This window comes from Bufo bufo, chromosome 11, assembly GCF_905171765.1.
Source record: "Bufo bufo chromosome 11, aBufBuf1.1, whole genome shotgun sequence".
In the NCBI taxonomy this organism is placed as follows: domain Eukaryota; kingdom Metazoa; phylum Chordata; class Amphibia; order Anura; family Bufonidae; genus Bufo; species Bufo bufo.
The window spans coordinates 27,356,343-27,372,512 of NC_053399.1; positions in this window are offsets into that span (position 1 = coordinate 27,356,343).

Genomic DNA, 16,170 nt, shown 5'->3' on the forward strand with positions numbered 1-16,170 from the left:
GTGTATGGAGGGGTTCTCTCCACAGAACATACACTTGAAGGTAGTCTGAAGATTTGTCAGTTCTGTCTCTCTACTGATCCCAGTAGTGACTTTGAACTTGCTCTCGTAGGTATCTGGACCTTTTTAGCTGCTGTGTTGGTTGCAAAGCTAGTTGCTCTTGCACGTCTTATCTCTCTTGCAGGCCTTTCTTCTAAAGATTTTAAGACATAAGATGATGTTACTGGATTACATGTGACGAACTCGGACAACTCTTTAAAACTTGGGAAGTTCTTACCTAGATCTTACTGTTTAGTCACATAACGATTCCATCTAGAAGCCACTTCTTCGGGTAGCTTAGTTAGCATCCTGTGGTTTTCTAGATAGTCGTTCAGTACTTCCAGTCCTTGAATATGTGGGATGGCATTGCTGCATGCTTGCAGGAAGTCACCATACTTTTGGAGTCTGAAGTGTTCTTTAGGACTTATTTTAGGCCAGTTATTCAGTTTCTCTCTAAAGGCTCTTTGCACTAAGAAATTATTACCATATCTTGCATTAAATTTTTACCAAGCTCGTTTGTAGGCTTCTTTGTCTTTTCTATAGAAGTTACCTTCAAGAACTTCCTTGGCGTCTCCATCAACATATCTCTGAAGGTAGAATAACTTGTCAACTGGACTGAAGCAATGATGCTCAATGATCAATTCAAAACTTGCCTTCCACTCTATGAACTTCAGTACGTCTCCTGAAAATACAGTGGGTTCCGAAACGGGAATTCTATCTAGGACTGTTCTCTGTGGTCTTGCTGGGACAATGGTTGTAACATTCTCCTGAGCATTGCCGTGGCATCTAGGAATAGAATCATCCGGTTCTATTTTCTCACCTACTTCTGAATTAGATGAGTACTCTTCTTCATTTTTTCCGGTAGAAATAGAGGGTAAATTCACACACCTCTTTCCTAACACTGGACTAGGCCTCTCTTTGTTTTTCTGAGCAGGGATGGAAGCATAATAACTTATTTCTTCACTAAGTGCTGGAGATTTCCTTTCATTCTCTTGAGCGGAAAGGAAAATAGGAGTCTTTTTCCTCACTTACTACAGATTTGAACCTATGACTACTCTGACTCATATCCTTCTCGTGTACTCTGAGTCTGGCTTCTATGATCTTAAATTCTTTCTGCCTTTCCAGACTTTTCATCTGTTGGCACTGTGCTTCCATTTCAGCTTCCATTTGATGGCGTTGTGCATCCTTTTCAGCCATCAGTTGGCACTGCGCCTCGATTGCAGCTTCCATCTCAATTTCTGCTCTCTTGACAGCAAGTTGTTCAGCTAATTCCTTTCTTTTGGCTGAAGTATTTGAGGACTCTGATATGTGGGTGGCACTTTTGCTAGCGAAGGAAGTCACTCTTGAGATTGTGGTTCCCCCTAAGGACATAGCATAGTCTCTCATAAAAAGCTTGTTCATTAAACTTCTTGCTTTAACTTCATCATAGTTTGCTGCAGATGATAGTTCTCTCATGAGCTTTACTAAATCTTTAGTGACCGCAATACATGTGTCCATGTTCCTTACATCATCCTGGGAAGGTGTCGTAAGTGACCGCAGGTTGACATATGCTGCCATAAGCTCTGATTCAGATTCTTTTACCGTCTCTACCATATCACTCAAGTTCCTTTTTATACTTTCTTGCTTTAGCTTTCTACGAATGTCTTTAATGTAAGATTTCCACTTCTCATACATTCTGGCAATTTTTTTTCCTTTTAATGCTGCTTCTTGCTCCAAATTTTCCAGCATCTTTGAGGTCTGTTTTCTGTCACGTGATAAACATCTTAGTTCATCTGTTTGGGCTATATTTGTTTGAGGCAAGACTAATGCTGCATCAGACTCTTCTACCTCAGACAGGTTCCCTTGCTCTTCCCCCTCTACTCTATCTATCTTTGTATCCTCTAACAGTGGCATGATAATACTAGGTTCAGACATTTTACTTTAAATGCAATACTGACAATCAATACGAATATTAAGAATCCTTTCACTTTTTAAATGCAATATTGACAAATGCAGGCAAGAAATGACTTTCACTTTAAATGCAACAGAGTCTGTGTAATACAAACTGGCCTTTGTTTTACTTTAAAGTCTTTATCTGAACACAAAAATGTCTCTATATGCCAAAGTCTATATGCAATGATAAGTAATAAAAGGAAAGCGCTGACCTTATTCTGAAGAGCAGGATACTGCAATCTAAAGGTTGCTGGAACAAATGTCTGTCTTAAAGGAGACTTGTCTTTTCTTGATATGATGCAATGCTCTGTGCTAAGTTGCGATGCTCTGTGCTTGGATTCGCTGCTGCAGGCTTTCGGAAACTAGCTGACTGCAGTACGTGGCCTCTTCGTGGATAGCGGTGCGGGTACTCTAGCTCTGGACTTTGGCTTCCCACCATACGTCTCTTTCTCTCTCTAGGGATCGCAGGAGGGTTGGCACTCTTTCTCTGACTATTTTGCCTTTGCTGTTCTGCCACTTTTAAGAGTCTGCTGCAGTTTGACTAATCCACACGTTCTATGGCCTCTATGGTAGCTCCGCTGAGGTGTCTTTGCTTGCTCACTCAGGGAACAGTTGCTGTGCGGCGGTATATGCTGGCGCTCCGTTGCCCTAATGTGCTCTTTACTGTGCAAAGTTGAGGAGCGCTTCTGAGGACTATAGTTCCACTGTAGCAGGTGCAGCACTATGAAGTGCCTTTTGTGCTGTGGCATTAGAAGAATATTGAATTTGCAATTGGTGGAACTGTAAGTAAACACACATATAACTGGTTCAATATACAATTCCAATCACAATACGAACAATGGAAACATTATATAACTGTTTTAAATACCTATTTTGGCCTCTCCTGCTTTCATAAAAACACAGCTCTCAGTGAAGTCAATGTCTCTTGAGCTCCTGTCTCTGGTGAATAATGATTCTAGCAGCTCCTTCTAGGGGAATTCCTAGACAGACTAGGGGAATTCCTAGACAGACTGTGTGTGAGGCTGGCTGTGATTGGTGAAATCTCTTGCTGTGTGTGAGGCTGGCTGTGATTGGTCTAGACTTCTGCCCAGCAACAACACATTAACCCTATGCTTTCTGTTGTTTCTGCTGTGTCACTGAGCTTACCTTACATTACAAAATTAATCTTAAAGGCATATTATCTTTTCTGCTTCTGTGAACACAAAATATAAGTTATATGACATCCAAAACATGATGTCACAGTAAATAACTCTGCTTTTGTCTTTAACACATAAACCTAGGAACTGTCTTTAGGTTATTGGCAGGTCTGGCTATATACACATATAAGCTATATTAGCAACCTAGGACAAGTCTTAGCTGGCCAGCTACAATGTGGCTGTGGTTAACTCATACTTAACAACTTTTTGGCACTTCCAGTCAGGTCCATAAATATTGGGACATTAACACAATTCTAACATTTTTGGCTCTATACACCACCACAATGGATTTGAAATGAAACGAACAAGATGTGCTTTAACTGCAGACTGTCAGCTTTAATTTGAGGGTATTTACATCCAAATCAGGTGAACGGTGTAGGAATTACAACAGTTTGCATATGTGCCTCCCACTTGTTAAGGGACCAAAAGTATTGGGACATAATAATAATCATAAATCAAACTTTCACTTTTTTTAATACTTGGTTGCAAATACTTTGCAGTCAATTACAGCCTGAAGTCTGGAACGCATAGACTTCACCGGACGCTGGGTTTCATCCCTGGTGATGCTCTGCCAGGCCTCTACTGCAACTGTCTTCAGTTCCTGCTTGTTCTTGGGGCATTTTCCCTTCAGTTTTGTCTTCAGCAAGTGAAATGCATGCTCAATCAGATTCAGGTCAGGTAATTGACTTGGCCATTGCATAATATTCCACTTCTTTCCCTTGGTTGCTTTTGCAGTATGCTTTGGGTCATTGTCCATCTGCACTGTGAAGCGCCGTCTAATGAGTTCTGAAGCATTTGGCTGAATATGAGCAGATAATATTGCCCGAAACACTTCAGAATTCATCCTGCTGCTTTTGTCAGCAGTCACATCATCAATAAATACAAGAGAACCAGTTCCATTGGCAGCCATACATGCCCACTCCATGACACTACCACCACCATGCTTCACTGATGTGAGGTGGTATGCTTAGGATCATGAGCAGTTCCTTTCCTTCTCCATACTCTTCTCTTCCCATCACTGGTACAAGTTGATCTTGGTCTCATCTGTCCATAGGATGTTGTTCCAGAACTGTGAAGGCTTTTTTAGATGTCGTTTGGCAAACTCTAATCTGGCCTTCCTGTTTTTGAGGCTCACCAATGGTTTACATCTTGTGGTGAACCCTCTGTATTCACTCTGGTGAAGTCTTCTCTTGATTGTTGACTTTGACACACATACACCTACCTCCAGGAGAGTGTTATTGATCTGGCCAACTGTTGTGAAGGGTGTTTTCTTCACCAGGGAAATAATTCTTCGGCCATCCACCACAGTTGTTTTCCGTGGTCTTCCGGGTCTTTTGGTGTTGCTAAGCTCACTGGTGCGTTCCTTCTTTTTAAGAATATTCCAAACAGTTGTTTTGGCCACGCCTAATGTTTTTGCTATCTCTCTGATGGGTTTGTTGTGTTTTTTCAGCCTAATGATGGCTTGCTTCTCTGATAGTGACAGCTCTTTGGATCTCATCTTGAGAGTTGACAGTAACAGTTTCAAAATGCAAATAGCACACTTGAAATGAACTCTGGACCTTTTTATCTGCTCATTGCAATTGGGATAATGAGAGAATAACACACACCTGGCCACGGAACAGCTGAGAAGACAATTGTCCCATTACTTTTGGTCCCTTAACAAGTGGGAGGCACATATGCAAACTGTTGTAATTCCTACACCGTTCACCTGATTTGGATGTAAATACCCTCAAATTAAAGCTGACAGTCTGCAGTTAAAGCACATCTTAAAGCACATATTTATGGACCTGACTGTATGTCTGGGAGAGAGTGGTGTGCAATGTCCCTTTCCTCAAGCCACATCCCCTTAATTTCTAGACCTGCACCTTTTGTGTTCAATATTTGACTCTTTTTCATGAAGCAGCTGTAGTGTCACACAGCTAGAGTCCAAACCCCTAGAGGCTTCTTGGTCATCCCGATGATCTGCCAACTCTTTCCAGGATTTCAGAAATTCTCTGGGTTTTCTTGGAGCCTCCTGGATGTTTCATGAGAGCTGGCAAGTATGGATTAAAGGGGTTGTCCGGGCTTTTACTATTGATGATCTATCCTCAGGAGTCCAACACCCCCGCCAATCAGCTGTATGAGGAGAAGGCGTGCGCAGTGCACACGTGCCATCTCCCTTCTCTCTTCCTGTCCGCTGCTGCTGTCCACGGTCTTTGCCATAGACCGCAGCGCTAAACAGGAAGAGATAAGGGAGATGGCACGTGTGCACTGCGCACGCCTTCTCATACAGCTGATCGGCGGGGGTGCCGGATATCGGACCCCCGCCAATCTGATATTGATGACCTATCCTGAGGATAGGCCTATATTCTTTCAAAGGGTCCACATCTTTACTGTGGGACAGACATACAGATGCATCCTTATGTCCATTGCGCAAAAAGATAGAACATTCCCTACAGTGGACCGCAGACCCATTGAAGACAATGAGTCTACAAAAAATGCGGACGCAACTCGGACTGCATCTGTATTTTGTGGATCTGCCATTTGCGGACCGCAGAATGGATGCAGTTGCGTGCATTAGGCCTAAAGCTGCAATACCAAAAGCTCAACCTTACTTCAGTCGGGAGCGGCATCTCTAGACAAACGTTGTACAGTAGGTTTAAAGGTGCGCCATGTCTTAACAATGTGTGATGTTAGATAAATTTGGCAAAAAAAGTAACATCGGCTAAACTGTTCCAAATCTGAGAGAGTTGCAGATCGTGGAAAAAGATAATGAAACACATACGCAGCAGCTTTTCATTATGCCGATGGGTTTTCCTGATTTCTGCTTGTAAAATGATGAATAGTATCCAGAGAGAACGCTATGTAAAAATCTTTCTCACGCGTCAACCCCCCCCCCCCATCAATAGATCCAATATCAATATGACAGGAGTGTGCGGTAGGATTACTCAACAGATCAAAAGCAAAAATATTTCAGATGGAACAAAGCAAAATAAGCACAGATATAATTTTCTGAATTCTCGGCTGACTGTTTGGCCAAGGGAAAATAATAAATTGTGCACCAGACGACACATTCGTGTTGTTTTTCCAAGGAATCTTCCATAGCTCTGTGCGCCTCCAAGAAGTGAGCCTTTAAATCTTGCCAAATCTTACAGCTGCAGTTACTTAAGACGACCACTAGATGGTGCTCTGGTCCCTTGCTGTAAATAACAATAGCCACATCGGTGACCACCCACAGAAGATGCAGCCCTCAGCCCTGGTGGTATACAGGTGATTGAAAAATTCAGCCCAGAGTGATGGAGGGGGATAAGGACAAATATTTAAACATCTCATAGCAGGTCGTATGATGAGGACGGCTGGCTCGACTTGAACGGCTACTTCGAGCTTTTGCCAAGAATAAGGTTGGTACACTTTTGTCTGTATAGTTGCTATAGTCACATTGCAAGAAGTGTTTCGATGCCAGACGCAACTTGATTGTAGGTCTTTCAATGGTCTCACTGTGCACCTGCTTTGATTCATTTTATTTTTTTTTTATTTTAAATTATTGTTTTATAAATGCCAAGTTGTGGAGATGTAGCAGAGCTGAGTATGCCATTTTGGCAACAGGTGTCGACGTGATAACTTGCAGAGTTCCGACAGTGTTGCCTGCAGTGCGGGGTAACTAACTGTAATATCGGGTGGAGGCAGAAGAATTGCAACAAACTCGGCTCTGCTACATCTGTAGATGAAGGCACTCTGCCAGTACAGCTGTTTTTCCTTTTGCATTGTGAAGTTGGGTGGCGACGCTTTTATACACACATGTATGGATTCTTAAGCCAACCGCTAAAGTTACGACGTGTCCTTCCGGCTACGACTAGACGGACGTGTATTCTTTAGATTCCATCCCTAGTCTAATTTCTATGTGAAAGGATATGCTATCAGGCATTGTGTAACACGATCAGCCATAACTAGCCAGCATGCTGAGACTTGTAGTCCTGCAGCAGCTGGAAGACAGCAGTTGCCTATAGTAATCCCTGCTTCTAGGGGGGTGATTGACGGGACGTTATGGGGGGGGGGGAGAGTCTGCTTTCCAAGGAGTTTTGACTTGCAACGCATGCGATCCGACCATATAACTGCCCTTATCTCAGTATGGACTGAAGGTGCTGGCCGATCACCGTCTAGGGGTTGCAGATTGACATGCAATTTAAATTTCCATGTCAACCTAATAATTTGACTTGTAGAATTGGCCGGCAACATGTCGCTAAACTACAACTCTCAGCATAACCATGACCGATGCTGGGAGATGTAGTTTCTCAGAGCAGGGCCGATGTATTTTATTGCCTATAGGAAAGACATATTTTTGTAGCATGGCTTCATGACTTCTTCATGTCTGATCCTTACCCTGTTCAGGTTCCCGGGATGGATGGATATTATATGTGTTTCCCCATACATATAGCGCTAACATGCAAGTCACCTAATCACTCCTATCATCCCAGTCCCTTGTGAGGCTCCCGATCTCATCCCCAAAAATATTCAGACACCTTTCAGATGATGCCAATGAACTCGCTACGATCACCCCCCCCCCCCCCCCCACCCTCCCCTCCCGAAATCGGCTGTCTGCAGATGAGGTCCTGGCTTGGTTATAACCCTAACTTTCATCTCAAGACCTTTTTGAAAAGCATTGATTTATAGGATGCCGACCTTCCATCTGGTGGCATCAGAGGCTCAGCTTTCTTTTTGGAAAGAAGTCCTAGTTGTATACAGTTGACTCGCTAGAAAGTTTTTGGAGTGTCACCCCTGTCCCCAAACACGTGAACTCCTGCAGATGCTGAACCGGTCCCAGCTTTGATGGTCACGAGTCCGTATTACATAAGGAGAAGGTGTAATGGATACTATGAACTCATTCCAAAACAATTGAATTGTGGGGCTGAAAACCCAGGGCCAAGTAGGAAAATAATCCGGGGATAAATCCTAAAAAACTTGGAGCGGCCCCTAGAAACGAGGCAGTTGGCAATCGGGGCATGGCTGTAATACAATACCAGCTGGATTATAGACTTTTGCTGTAAATGGGCTAATGGTCAAGAAAAAAAAAATCCCATTCCCTCTCTTTCTAGACATGTTCCCACCATCCGTGTAATCTATATCTGACAACCGCCTGTAATATCTGAGCTGAATTTAACCCTTTCCTGCAGCTACCGTGCGCTCAGGAAAGAATACCAAACCACAGATAACTCCGATATCCTCTATCGTGAGCTGTGAGCAAATGACAGAGATGTGACAGTGTATAATTATTTCAACGCTGGCATTTTTGTTATTGGTCGGGGGTCCGTGCCCACGACCCTCCCCACGGGACTGCTTCAAGCCGTCTTCATCTCCAGCGGTCTGTCGCCTGCAGTTCCACTGAGGTGAACGTGTGCTTGAAGAGATGTAGGTTTGAACCGATTGGAAGGATCGAGGGGCTTTGACCTATTCTGGCATATAAGGTGTGTAAAGGTAAACTATCCCTTTAAGGGAATGGAAACCGTGTCGCATAAAGATGGGAGTGATTGTCCTTGCCGAGAGGAAGTCTTTAGGATGGGAAAAGCTTTGCCTGTTCTAGACGGTTATAGATCTATGTGTAGTCTACGGAGTTGGATATTGTATTGTTTTACATAGGACTGCAGTTAAAAGTGTGCACTGACTTGCGTATACAGCAGCTGTGTTTTTGTGCATAAAGGTAAAACGGGACCAAAATATCTGTTTTGGCCGGTCGTATCTGCCTGTAATGTCAGAACGCTGACCTATCTACTGGACACAAGCCAGTCCTGAGAATCTCTGCTGACTCAGTTAGCCCGAAGTAAGATGGGGTGGGTTTTTTGGAGAGGGACGGTTCTTCTGTGTCTGCCTAAAATTAAAGCTGAAGGCTTATTATACCTCCTTTTAGTCTTGCGTACAACCCATGTCCTGCACTATGAAACGTGACCGAACCCACCACACCAGCTACATGGACATGTTCTGATATGTGGTACACAGGAATGAGGAGCACACAAGGATAACAAATTGTGATGGATCCCATGGAAAGGCCAAGAACTGCATGCTGACGTTACTAGTGCCAGCAGAAGATTGCACAAGACATGGGAATAAGTAATTGAGGTCAATTCTGTTCAGTTAGACAAGTTCTGAATACTTGGAGTAAAGGAACAGATGATAGGGGCAGTAGGTTCAGCGCAAGCAACAGTGAAATCTTTGTACAGTAGACTGGATCTCAGCTTCTCCAGTCTTTAGGTGCCCCCACAATGTGACATCCAAGATGAGAAATGAATCACGGCACACTGGATCTTGCATGAAGGTGCTGGCTGTAGGTTCCCAACCCAGTCGATCTACACAAGGTGAGATCCAATCGTAATGAGAAGTCACAGTTTTTAAGCTGAGGTGGGGAAGGGATGTGGCAGAAGGGAATGAAGTTCTCAAATATCATCAATGGAAGGTTGTCATGTCCATTGGGGAGGACCACTTGCCATGTTTCATGTTTATGTATACAGAATAAGGTGGACAGGCTGTTTGAGTGGTCTGTTTTTTTTTAGGTGAGTAGTAGAGCAAAGAAGAGTTGTTTTTTTCTAGAACATTGGTCTTCAAATTTTTTTGAATCTTCAGAAATTGCAAAACTACAGATTGAGGTCCACTGTTATTGTAGATTTCACATCTTGAGTGACTGGTGGTTCAGAAGCCAAGATGTAGCGAATGTTCCTAAAGGGTCACCCACCCACCAAGTGCCAATTATAAAACTGGTACCTTTTTATGTGGCAGAGGGTTCTTTTTCATTCCTTTCTGGCACCAGGGGTGTCTCTGCTACCACTGCAACCCCTGATCACCAATACTTGGTCAACTTGATCCTTATGATTCCATTTACAGAAGAAGTCTCCATCATCTGAACTCCATTGCTGTTTTCATTACTCAGAGGCAATAATTCACATGATGCTCATCCCATGGATACATCTGTCTTGTGGACAATTGCATCTGAAGAGGAATCTATGTAACCCATATACAGGGCTTACAGGAGACAGCTAACATAAATGGAACACCTGAAGGCTCCCCTTCAATTCATGGTTCTTCATGTACGAGAGCTCATTCTGCTTTCATTATTATTGTTCACTAGGAAATTCAGACATTTCTGTCCATTTGTAGCTCCTGATTGGGGTATATTAAGTCTTGATGGTCATACCATAAGACAGTATTACTGCACATCTGAATATCTTAAAGGTTTTTTCTGGGACTTATTTAAAATGGCCACCAGCAACCTGTCCTAGAATGTGAGCAGGACTGGTTGCATCCATTTGCAGAGCTGCCTAAGGAGGTGGTGTGGGGCCTCACTACACACTGAATGCTCTACAATAGATGGTCATGATGGATCCTGCTTATGATATGCCATCATGGCTGAGCAGTCTGACAGGAACGCTCACCAATATGTAGTATCTGCAAGTACCAGAGTGTAGTGTGTAGTGAGAACCCATCCCCTTAGGCAGTTCTGCAAGTGGTGGCAAACAGTCCCTACACATTCTAGGACAAGTTGTTGGCAGCTATTTTAAATTCCTGGAGAACCCTAACTACATCGTGGACCATTGTCTTGTTATGACCATGTTACTCCTTACTATGCCAGGAGATCAATATTTAATAGTATGAAAAGTGTAACACGGTGGCTAATAAAGTACTGGAGGGGTTGTATATCTCACCCAGATTGCTCAGATGGATGGGGTAAAAGAATCCAGAAAAGCTGGGTGGTGTCAGCAAAGGGTAGTTTACTCAGCCACTTTTCTTTAAAGTGTTTTATGGGACTGGATTTTTTATGGAATGGGATGTAGCTGTTGGTAATAGGATGGGCCATTCCCTCCCCACTCCAGTACAACATTTTCCCCTAGCCGGAGGCAAACCCAGGTGTAGCTGCTGGGCTCAATACTGTGATGGTAAACACAGGGCTGAAATACTCCTTCAGGAATCATGCGCATGGCTGTAGTTTCAGTCTGCATCCGATCCGCATTTTTTGAGGATTGGATGTGGACCCATTAATTTCAATGGTGCCACAAAAGATGCGGACAGAACACCGTGTGCTGCCCGCATCCACACGTCTGTTCCCACCAAGAAATAAAACGTCCTATTGTCTCTTTTGCGGCCAAGAATAGGACATTTCTACAAAAGTTTAAAAATAAATGGTGGCGTGCATTCGGCCGGGATCCGTATTTAGCGGATCCGCTATTTGTGGACCGTAAAACACGGCCGTGTGCTTGAGCCCTCAGGGTCAGAGGCCTGGAAGTTGCATGATCTGTTGGCTGTATAAAGTGTACAAAACACTCTATATGAGTGTTTTAGGTGAGGAAACCTATGTTTAGTTAGAGCCCAGACGGGCCAGGTATTTTCTTTGTGTCCTTTTTGCTGTAGAATTTATACCAGTGAATGTGCAACTTGGATACCACTATTTAGCTTTATTTTGGAGAAAATAAATATTATTTGGACTTTTAACTGCTGAAGCCTGTGATGTGTCGTTGCTAACCCCACCACAAGTACGGATCCTCAAAAATAAAAAGTTCATGTTAGTTTAGTAGACAATGCCACTCAATCTACTACATTCCAATTTGCTGCTCTAGCCCTATTTCGAAGCTACATATTCAACAGTTCTATATACTGTATGCAATATATCCATCACACAGGTCATCCCTCCTTGCAGTAGGGTTGCCAGTCCCTATCACAGGTTTAGCATGGTCCGAATGATGTGACCCATTGAGCTGGTAGACCGCTACTGAATAAATATGAGGTTGCTCCTGTCCCTGTCTCCCTTGGATCCATCAGTAGTATGACATGTCAGTATCTAATAGATGAGGGGATCTCGGGTTTCTAACTACACAAATGTTCTTGACTTCACTGCACTGAGTTCTCCTAATGAAGCCAACAGTATTCACATCAATGAGCATCCATATTCAGTTTTCTCTGGCACAGACTTGGGTGGTAATACGAGGTCACGCATGATTCAGAAACTAAATAGAATCGAAAGAATGTTTTATGGACACGCCAGAGGTGATTGTTCATAGATGTAGAGAATATAGAACAATCTCGAGATTATAGATGACATATTCGAACATGTTTGTTATTTAAAGGGCACCTGTTAGCAGAATCGACCCTATCAAACAGAGCATACTGTCTCGAAGACTTGATCCTGCTGAATAAAATGATGCATATCTTGTGAAAATTGATTGCAGCATTTCCGAGAAACAAAGACTTTTATTCTTTTATAAATACCTGATTATTTCCCGTTTGCTTCCCCGGCTGGTTGACGCGCCCTGGTTATGGTACAATGGACTGTAGGCAGTGAGGTCTCTACAACGCTCATGGAAGAGTGGGTTGAAGTGGCCTATTATTTCTGGTAAAGAGGGTTGAGTTTACAGGGGCCAGGAAAATGGAAGTGACAATCAATATTCTGCAGACTAATGGAATAGCAACCTTTAATACAGTGGCACTGTAGGCAGCATCACTGGGAGCATTTTTTTTTTATAGTGGGGGCACTATAGGGGCATTACTAGAGGCGTACAGTGTTAGCAACGCCAGAAAACTGGCAAAGGGAAATAATAAATCCCACCCATTGTGTTGGCTTTAAAGGGTTTTTCTGAGATTTTTCTACTGATGACCTACCTTCAGTATCCTATAACCACTATCTGATCGTGGGGGTCTGACACCCGGGACCCCAGCCGATCAGCTGTTTGAGAAGGCACTGGTGCTCACAGTAGTGCCACAGTCTTCTTGCAGCTTAGCCTAGGCCATGAGACTAAGCGCAGCTCAACGCCACTGAAGTGAATTGGAATGAGCTGTGATGCCAGGCACAGCCGCTATCGATGGAGACGCACTGTAAAACTAATAAGGTGCTTAGTTTTGCTGCACGTCACTACTTGGACTAGATTGGTATCCAGCTTGAGTCCATAGGCGCTACACTGCCCGTCGCTCCTGAAGCCCAGTAAAAAACCAAAAACAAACCCTTGAACCTTGAGTGCTGTCAGGTTAACTGGAAACTTAGTGGGATCCCAGGATCTATGCCCCCCACTAATCTCATGCCCTTTGTAACTAGGCTGCTCAGTTGCAGTGTGCGTGAGCTACTTTGGACAATCCACACTTATTAAGAGGGTCCCTTGAAAATAAGCAGATCACAGAGTGTCTTTCCTTCTGGGATCTCCACCGATCATCTGTAAGATCAGGGTAAACCTTGGTGTAAGTGTTCATTTTCCCTGCAGTGCCTCCACAGGGGAAATAAAGCATTACACAGTGCCTAATTCAAATCAACGGGTTGTCTACGTAATTTAGGACCCGGCAAGTCTTCTGGTAGAGACACTGGGGCAAACTTATTAATAACACTATAGATGGTGTAAACTTGGACAGGTTGTCAAATTTGCAGGGTGCAGGGATCAATTCTTCCGTCTAAATTGGTTGGCTTACTTTGTAGCACAATCTTATGCCAGAATTGTGGTGCAATTTTGAGCAAAATGGTGCATCCTTAGGCCACTGCTCCCTTTTTTTTTTTTTTTTTTTTTTTTTTTTTTTATGAAGCTACCCAACTTTTGGTAAGCTACAAACTAGGGGAAGATACTTTCTCTAAACGTTTTGCCACATTTTTACGCTACAGTTGCATACACGTATTAGTGAATGTGGGCTGCTGTTTGTAACTGTTCTCTACTCAACCAAGACCTCTTGAACTGAGAACCCCCATTAACCCTGAGAGCTTTTATAGGGTATATGGGATTTTTAAACTAGACAACCTTATTCAACATATGCATCTCAAGGTTTCTTCCCCTTCATCCACCGCATGTGTTATGTAGAGTACATTTTCTACCGAAGAAGAAGGAAATCAATCCTTCAGCAGACATGCATGGCCCAGTTCTCTTTGAAGGCTCATAAATCCTCTTGCTACCCAAACTGTCCTGCACTTTTGGGGTAGCTCAGGCACTGAAACTACACCATCTGTCCATTGTGTAATGGATGGAGCTAGGTAATGCATCGTTTCTCCAATTCACTTCAGTGGCAGTTACACCATGGACAAGACTGTGTAGTGTTCCAGTGCCAACTTCTAGATCTACTGCAGAACCACTGATCACCGTGGGCACTGGGAGTTGGATCCCCGCCAGTCAGGGATTGATGGACTATCCTGATGATAGGCCATCAATCAATCATAAAATCTTGGACCCTAATAGAAATATACTATTCTACGTCTATACTACGCTTTTCCGATGGGTTTTTCGTTTGAGGACCGGGTCGATGGGACATAACATGATGCAGAATGTTCCACGTTTTACTCTGCTAATTAGGTTTATATCTGAGCTGCCAACGTTTGCCATTCTTCCTCTCTCATACGGGTGCTTTTACAAATGCCATTTTGATGCAGATTTTAAAAGTTAAAAATAGGAGTGAATCCAAAAAAAATTGACAATTAGATGCTTTTCTATATTGTTACCCTCCATTTTTAAAATCCTTTTTGGCTTCAAAAAGCAGCATCAAAACGGCACATGTAAATGCATCGTGCACCAAGCCGAGAGACTGTAAGATTTAATTAGTCGTTGATGAGGGTATGATGGTTTTAGTCTAAATGCATTGTTGGCACTGTGTAAGTGGCTTGTACTGGACTGTATAAATGTTCTTTATTCAGATACAGCGTCTACGTGTTTTGGACCTCTGTGGTTAGATCCCCACTTTTATTTTTATCTTGATTGTAACGTTTCACCTGCAATCAGATTGGCTGCAATGTGTTATTTAGGTTTATAAGTGTGAATACAGCTCCGTCATGATTAAGGATCTAACCACAAAGTTCCGAAACGCGTAGACACTATCTGGATATTGCATTTTAACCTGCACTAATACAATAAAGACCGTCACTTTTTTGGAGGATCTGGACTCCTTTTCTATTTCTCATATTGTACCGGAGCTGAGTTCCAAGCGCTGTTCGTGCTTCGTATTGTGACGTCCACGAAGGTCCACAACCCTCTCTCTTTTACACAAATATTCTTAATTGGTACAGAAAACAGAAACCTGTTCATTTAGAGAGGTTGTGCCATTACATTAAGTTGTGTGAATAGAGGATAGGTGTCTGAACATCGGGGGATACGACCACGGGGGCCGTTCTGTTCAGCTCTGTAGGACTGCTGCCGGAGATAGCCGAGCACCAGATCTCTACTTTCTTTGGCAGCTACTAGATTGTATGGGATACCCGAATGAATTTCATCTGTGACTCATAATTGGTCCTTATTCACACGACCATATGCATTTTTTGCGGCCCGCAAATCGCAGATACCGGCCATGTGCATCCCGCATTTTCCCCTACGCAGGTCCCGTAGTATGTTTCAAATGCCTATTGTTGTCCGCATACGGATGCGAATAGCACATGATGTGCTGTCCGCATCTTTTGCGGCCCCATTAAAAGAAATGAGTCCTCATCCGATCCGCAAGTAATGGGGATCGGATATGGACAAAAACTATGGTCGTGTGCATGAGGCCTTATTAGTAGATTTGCTGATCCAGAGAACCAGGAAGGAGGTGTTCTGTGACTGCATACTCATGAATATTGTAATTGGTAAATTCGGAAGATGTAAACTATGGCTAGGAATGGCCCAAACCCATGTGGGAACACCCACTTATGGGTGAGGCTTACATAAAAACCACCCTTTTTCAGCCCACATGTGCAGGGACTGTCGGTAAAAAAAAAATATTTGACTGCAATATCTCATATGCACTATCGCCCCAGCTTCATTGGATAGGCGCCCGTATCCCGTTGTCTGTATCCACCCCTGTGTGGGTTAATCATTCACAAATGTTTTCCCTATTATGTCTAGACACTTCCTCTGTTTGGCTCCTGTCCAGTCCAATGGTGGTCATAAATCCACATGGGCAAGGTGGTGTCTCGATCAAGTATTTTTTAATAAAGGCATGTAAGTATAATAAAATAAAGGCAAGAATGTATGAAACAGGACTGGGGACATCTCCTTGTGAAGCAGGGGTAATGGCTGCAAAATGCTGAGCTCACAACTATGGGTGAGTGGCAGTA